The sequence below is a fragment of the Camelus bactrianus genome, chromosome 15 (genome assembly GCF_048773025.1).
Source record: "Camelus bactrianus isolate YW-2024 breed Bactrian camel chromosome 15, ASM4877302v1, whole genome shotgun sequence".
Taxonomy (NCBI): Eukaryota; Metazoa; Chordata; class Mammalia; order Artiodactyla; family Camelidae; genus Camelus; species Camelus bactrianus.
Genome location: NC_133553.1, coordinates 66,036,445 through 66,043,918, shown reverse-complemented (window position 1 = coordinate 66,043,918; position 7,474 = coordinate 66,036,445). Strand labels below are relative to the sequence as shown.

At 34.4% G+C, this 7,474-nt stretch overlaps 1 protein-coding gene across 3 annotated transcripts in view; it reads left to right on the top strand.

Moving 5' to 3' along the window:
* EXOC6B (exocyst complex component 6B) overlaps window positions 1–7,474 on the top strand; it is a 570,349-nt gene that overhangs the window by 193,513 nt on the left and 369,362 nt on the right. The window lies entirely within an intron of this gene.

Below are 7,474 nucleotides of genomic sequence, written 5' to 3'. Positions count from 1 at the left end.
TTTTTTCTGTGATGTCTGGCTGGAGTAGAGTAGTTACTTTGTAAGTTTTCTGTCTTGATAAACTGCTCCTTTCTGGGTCCTTTGACTAGAGACAGGAACCTTTTTGGACTTTTTGGTTCGGCTTTCATTGACTTTTCCTGATGCTGGTTTCCCTAGTACCCAGTATGGCATATATGAGTCAAAATAAAACCCAGAGAACTCACTGCTGTGTCATTAGTTGGGTTCCAAGGTCCCTACATGGTCTGCTGCCTTCTTTTCCTTCTCTCAGAATCACTCTGTAATGTCTAGGATTATTAACTGTGTATTTAGCAGGAAGAGTAGGAAAAAGTATACCCATTCTATTTTGCTAGAAGTAGAAGTCTGTTTATTTGTTTGTGTTCTTATTAATTTTTTTCTAAGGCAGTTTTTTTTAGAGCATTTTTTCTGTTCACAGCAAAATTGAGAGGAAGCTACAGAGATTTCCCATATATTCCCTGTCACCACACATGCATAGTTACCCCATTAACCAGAATGGAGTTTGTTTCAATTGGTGGACATCTATTAACACATCATAATCACTCAAAGTCCGTAGTTTACATTATAATTTGCTGTTGGTGTTGTCTATTCTATGGATTTGGACAAATGTATAATGAATGTATTTACTACTACAGTATCATACAGTATATTTTCACTGCCCTGGAAATCCTCTGAGCTTCACCAGTTCTCCACTCACCCCTGCAACCCTTGGCACTGATTTTTTTTTTTGTTGTTGTTATCTTCATAATTTTGTTTTTTCCAGAAAATGTCATATGGTTATAATCATAAAGTATGTAGTCTTCAGATTGGCTTCTTCCACTTAGTAATATGCATTTAAGTTTCCTCCATGTTTTTTCATGCCTTGGTGGCTCATTTCCTTTTAGTGCTGAATAATGTTTTACTGTCTGGATGTATTATTACAGTTTGTTTATCCATTCACCTACTGAAGGACATCATGGTTGTTTTCAAGTTTCAAGGCAGCGATGAATAAAGCTGCTGTGAACACTTGTGTGCAGGTTTTTGTGTGGGCATAAGTTTTTAACTCCATTGGGTAGATATGAAGGAGTGCAATTGCTGGATTGGGCGGTTAAGAGTAAGTTTAGTTTTGTAATACATTGCCATAACTGTCTTCTGAAGTGTACCACTTTGTATTCCCATCAGTAACAAATGAAAGCTCCTGTTGCTCCACATCCTCTTCAGCATTTGGTGTTGTCAGTGTTCAGGATTTTGGCCATTCTAATAAGTGTGTAGTGGTATCTCATTGTTTTATAGTCTTTTGTTTTGCACAGCCCTTAAAAACTTTAACATTTCTTAAGTCTAGGACTGTATGAAAAACTATGGAGTATATTTGGGTCATGGGCTGTACTTTGGCAACTGTAGTTTGTCAGCTCTCATCTTGAGTCTTTCTACTGGTTGCTCAGTATATTCCAGCTGCTGGTTTTTTTGTTTTGCTTTGTTTTTGTTTTTATTTTTATTTTTATTTTTATTTTTATTTTTATTTTTAATCTGCCAACTCTTTCCTGTCCTTGGACCTTCAAATGTGTTCTTTAATTCATCAGGATCATTCTTAACTCTTGTTTTCCTCCTAGATATCTCCTATTTATCCTTCAGACTTCAGCTTAAATATCAGCTTTTTAAAAGGGATCTTTCTTGACCCTAAGCAGTCTAAGTTAGTTGCCCTATACTACTTCATAAAACTGCCAACTTTTCTTGCATAGTGCTTATGACAATATCTTATTCTAAATTTTGTAAGTGTGACTCTTTATTTAAACTTTGTTTTTATTCTTACAAAATTGTACATTCTTCAATGGAGCAGACCACATCTGTTTTATTCACTATCCTAGAACAGTATCTCAGTTCTAAACCCAGTAGTTGACAATGTAGCAGTTTATTAAGGGGAAGTTGAAATTTTCATTTGAGTCAGCTCCGAGATATTGTTCTAGATGTTTTACCTATGTTTGCTAATTTACTAGTCGTATACATCTGTAAGGCAAATAATGTTACTCCTTTTTGTAGTGAGGATGCTAAAGACCTAAGAGCTAAAGACATTTGTTTAAAGTTGGAGAGTTAGAAAGCACTAGAATCAAGTGGTAGCCTGAATCCAAGCCCATTTTGCTCTTATTACACCAGTGGTTTTCTCTGAGCCCTCAGGATCTTGATGGCAATAGGGAATGAAGAAGTGATATTAAAAAAACAACAAAATCAAACACTGATCCTGCCTAGTTCCTTCCCGAGTTCTGGGGCAGGAAGACAGGCGGCCAGGAACGTGCTCCTATATTTAGAATCCCTGCACCTCCACCTGCTGGCAGACAGAGTACTTTTTGTTAAGAGGCTTATTTCATATTTGGTCTGAGAGACAAATTTTGTGTTTTATAATTTGCTATTGAGATAATAAGCTAATGAGGCAGAATTAAATAAATTCTATAATATAAAATAAAGAAGATACATCAATGCATATACCAAGGAAGGGACAGTTTATCCTAGTTGGACAGTTTAAAGAAGTTTGTTCACATCCCGTTTCCTTCATAGGGAAGGCAGGGTGTGAATTAAAAAGCTGGTGTCTGGGACTTACTTCCTGAGGGCCAGTTAGTGTAGTCTCTTACCAGATGTAACACTGGGTACTAAGAAGTAGAGGGTATCAACTATATCTTAATTAAAAAAAAAAAATCCAGGACTGTCTTGGGAAGCACCTCGCCTCCGGGGAAAAAGAAAGGTAGAGGGTAAACTAAGTAGAATGTAAGAGATTACCATTATTAAATTTTTGCTTATTTTTCCTCTGGAATTTTTGTCTCTGTGGCTGTGCTTTTAAAAACATATTCTTTTTTTGAGGAGGTAATTAGGTTTGTTTGTTTGTTTATTTGTTTATTTATTAATTTATTAATGGAGGTACTGGGAATTGAACTTTACCACTGAGCTGTACCCCCCAAACATATTCTTATACTGTTTATGCAGTTGTATATCTTATTTTACACATTGACTTATTTTCATATTGTTATATATTCCGTGTAAACATCACTTTTAAATGAATGTTTTATATTCACCTAGAGAGGTCAATTATTTTTACTAAATGATGGATATTTAGATTATTTCCATTTTTTAAAAAATATTAAAACATCAATGATGTGCCCGTAGCCTTTTCCATATTAAGATCATTTCTTTAAGATAGTTTCTGAAAAATGGAATTACCGAATTAAAGACTATGAATATCCTTAAGGTTCTTGCTACATATTAAAAAATGTTTTCTAAATTGATTTTCACATTTTACTGATATTTTCAGAGGGTTTCTGTTTCATTGTACTCTTGCCAGTAGCATTTATTATTGTTTTGTCAGCCTTTTAAAATTTAATAGGCAGTGTTTTACTATGCATTTCTCTCATCAGTAGTAAGACTAAACATTTTAACATGTGCTTATCCAGTAGCTATATTTCTCTTTTATGAATTGGGTGTTCATTTCCCTTGTTCATTCTTCTGTTCTGTTGGGATGTAGTGTACCTCATTGTTGTTGGTTTTGTTTTTCTTTTTAAATCATCGATTTGTATCCACTCCAAATAGTATCTTTTATTCTTTTTTTCTTTGTGATTTATGGTTGTTTTTATGTTTAGATATTTATATTTGATCTTATTATTATTATTTTTAATGGTTTGAGTAGTTTTCCCCTTACTTAACTCCTTAGTCCATCTGGAACTTATTTTGTTGTGATTTAAAAAATCTAAATTATTTTGTTGTGTAATCTAAAAATGTAAATTGCTTTTCAAGGCAGCATCATCGTTTATTGGATAATCAGCATTTTCTGTTATGAATTTGACTCCTAAATGTACCCATGTGTTTGTGCGTTATCTTTTACAGGTTTGATGTCAGAGTTAAACTTGGCAATTGGGTAGAGTGATGAAGTAGAGCAGTAGGGGTCCTGTATCATATTGATGTGGGATTATGGATAATTCACCTTTGACTCATTTAAGTTACACTGTTTTACACACACAGAGATATACATATACATACATACATCTATAAATAAACAATTTTATGCTTTAGAACTATGAGGGAGTATTAACTATGCTGTTTTCCCTTTTCACACTGTGATGTATTTTCCTTTATAAATAAAAGTTAATTTTTGTAGGATGTTCTGATTAGTGATAGTAATGCAAAGTCATGATGAATGTGCTATTATGTAGTTTACTATGTTAAGACATCACTCTGGGATTATTTAGTTTAGTTTGGCCGTTAGATTTGATAATGTGCCAGCATTTCTCCTTTAGGGTTGATTACTGTAGCATTATCACTCATATTGCTGTTTCCTCCGAGGTTTGCACTTGAGCATTAGAAATTTTTTTCCAAGGCAAAAAATACAGTTAATATGCTTTAGGATTGCCATTTCTCTTACTGTAATTGTTTAATTAGCTAGCTTGGGAGTTCTTTCTCTCTTACTTAGCTTGAGAAATAATCCTGTATTTCCTAACTTCTGGCAGCGTTATTACTTTCAAAAATATAAAAAGTTTTATTTTGTTTTCTGTTTGGAAAAATACGCACACATTTATTGTACCATACGGAAGAGTATATAAGAATTTGATGATCTCAGAATAAGATTCCAGAGGTCACAGTGGCAGAGTTGGGGGAAGAGGTCGTAGAATGGGTAGGACTAGGTCATATTGGGACAGATGTTGCATATTCAGTTAACTCTAGGAATGAAGCAGGTGTGTAACTGAGCATGGTGAGCTTCTAAGGGGATTAGCGACTCTTAAGCTCTAGCTGATTATTTCAGTGGGGCTGAATGTTACCAAACTTTGATTTTGTTCCCCAAGATATATTGAAAACATGGATTTTGTGTAAATTCTCTTAACTTCTAAATACTGGCATTTAGGTGATAACATTTATGATCTCTCAGGAGATCTCGAGAGCATGTGGGGATGACAGTTTGGAGGATGATGGATGATTGAAGAATGTTAGACTCCAATCACTGAGGTAAATAGAAGTGAAACATGATAGAATTGGTCCTTGAAGTGCATGAAATGATGATGGGTAACTAGATTACTTCCTCTGGTCCTGAATATTTCTTTCTGAATTGGTTGGCTTTTTGAGGCTTAGCCTGATGTAATGATACTCTTGACTAAGGGTGCTTCCAAACAAAGGTTTGCAAACTGGTGAGTATTAAAGACAGGTAAAGAAGAAATTATAACAAAGTACAAAGAATGTTATAACAGAGGAAGTACAGGGTATTTCTGAAAATTAGAAGAGGGATAACTAACCTAGGTTTGGGTGATCAAGATAAAAAGAGGTATAGTAGCTGAGACAAAGGAGTTTGAAGAAGGTGGAGTGGTCATAATGTGGGTAGAAGATAAAGTTTCCAAAGTCCTGAAGGCTAGAAAGGATAGTGCATTTAGAAATTGGAAAGTAATTCATTTGTAACTATTCCTTACTTTTAATATTGTTTTATATCATTGGCATCTTAGTCACTGTTCACACACAGTGAAGAACTATAAGTTGAGTAAAAAGACCAGTGAATAGATAACTGGTTGAATGTAAAGTGCAGTGATAAATGAATCTGTGAGAATAGAAGATTGCTCGTATTGCTGCTGTTGTACAGTAGGGTCCTTTGTGTTGAGTGTTCATCAGAATAAAGATGTATAAATAGGATGAATATCAGAATCAAGATCCTGAAGGATCTTTATAGGGTAATGAATCTGCTTTCATCCAACAGAATAAAATTTTGTCTTGAATTAAAATTTTATCTTGAGTACATTACACTGTTCTTAAGTCTAAAATAATTAACTGTTAAATACAGTATGGGAAAGTTTAGAAGTTGTGTGTGTGTGTGTGTGTGTGTGTGTGTGTGTGTGTGTGAATGTGGTCATTCAAATAAGTTAGGGCTGCATGAATAGTTTAGTACCTGATGAGGTTATTCTGATTGGAATACACCTGGAATGTTATATTCAGCTTTTGGTGCAGCGCTATAACAGGCTACAAGTGAAGCAGAACATCTTTAGGAGAAAGGAAATAGAGTAGCTGTCCAGCAAAACACCATCGGAGCTGATGAGCTGTTGAAGGACTATAAGATGTTTTTAATTTGGAAAACAGAACTTCAGGGGCAATTGATGTGGCTTTATATTTTAAAAGGGTTAAACGTGGGAAATTGATTAGAACTGTTAATGTTTTGGTACCAGAAGTAGCATTTTATCAGTAGCTTTGGAGTTGGGAAAGATTAGGGGGCAGGAAGAAAATGAAGGGATGGAAACTGACATTTCATACTTTATATGTATTATGTCATATAATCCTTACAACACCAAGCATATTAAATATTATTTAAGAATAATTAAATTTTGTATAAAACATTAACTTTTTATAAGATGAAATATTTTACAATATTTGTCAATTCCATGTTTGCTTAAAGCTGCATTTAAAAGCTAATCCTCTACTTCAGATGGCTTCTACATCTTGCTTTTACACAACTAGCAAAGAACAACAAATGCATCTGTGAGAATTAATTTATCATAAAAATATCACAACACAAAATTAGAAACCAAGGAACCTCAATGTTCTGTGCACTACATCTTTGTGTTTCTTGTAAGTGGATTTTCCAACCTTGGCATTTTCAGAATACAAGGACCTAAAGCACCAGGGATATGCTGTATCATCTTCTTTCCCTTTAAAAAAAAGAAAAAAAAAAGAAAAAAAAAAAGGCAGGGGACACTTCTCCTAGGCCGCTGCAGAGCACATGCTTCCAAGGTAGCCAAATTACACATGGCAACTGAGTAGCATAAGCAGAAACAACTAATGCTTTTCATTAACAACTCATGTAAGAGTTTTTATTAGTAACTGTTGATTTTTTTTCTTTGAATATGAAACCAATATTTTCTACTTGAAGCTAATTCCATCAAAAGGCTTTCTATCTCAGGAATAATTTCTGTGGATGGACACTGGTTGCATAAGAATGTACAGCATATTTTGTTAAATTACAAAGGTTTTGAAGGTTATTATACAATTGGGCAGGGATCTCTCATGTGGCACCAGTAAAGGGAGCACTGCTGAAATGGAGAGTGTTTTTAATATGTACATTTGCAGGGTCTTAGACTCAATTAGAAAAGGAATTTGGTTTGTAGTTTGCCCTGACTTTCAGTAACCTGAGAAGCAGAGATGAAGAAAGGAATGATTTTGCATGCAGAACAGCATTCAGAACAGCTAAAGAAAAATAATAAGACATTGATTTTTCATTTTGCTTACTAAAAGCTTGTGCATGAATTCTGCCCCCACCCCCATCTTCATAATAGGTTTGAAGGCAGTCTCTCCTTACTCAACTTCAAAACGTATGTTATTCATCTGATCCCGCTCTCTTCCTTAAATCTTCAACCCAGTCCACCTTCTGCAATAGAATAACTCAATCAGCCTCATTAAATAGAAATTAAAATTGCTTCTGAATACTAGTATCTATCCAGTAAGGCATAGAGCAGAATCTTCTTAACTAAGA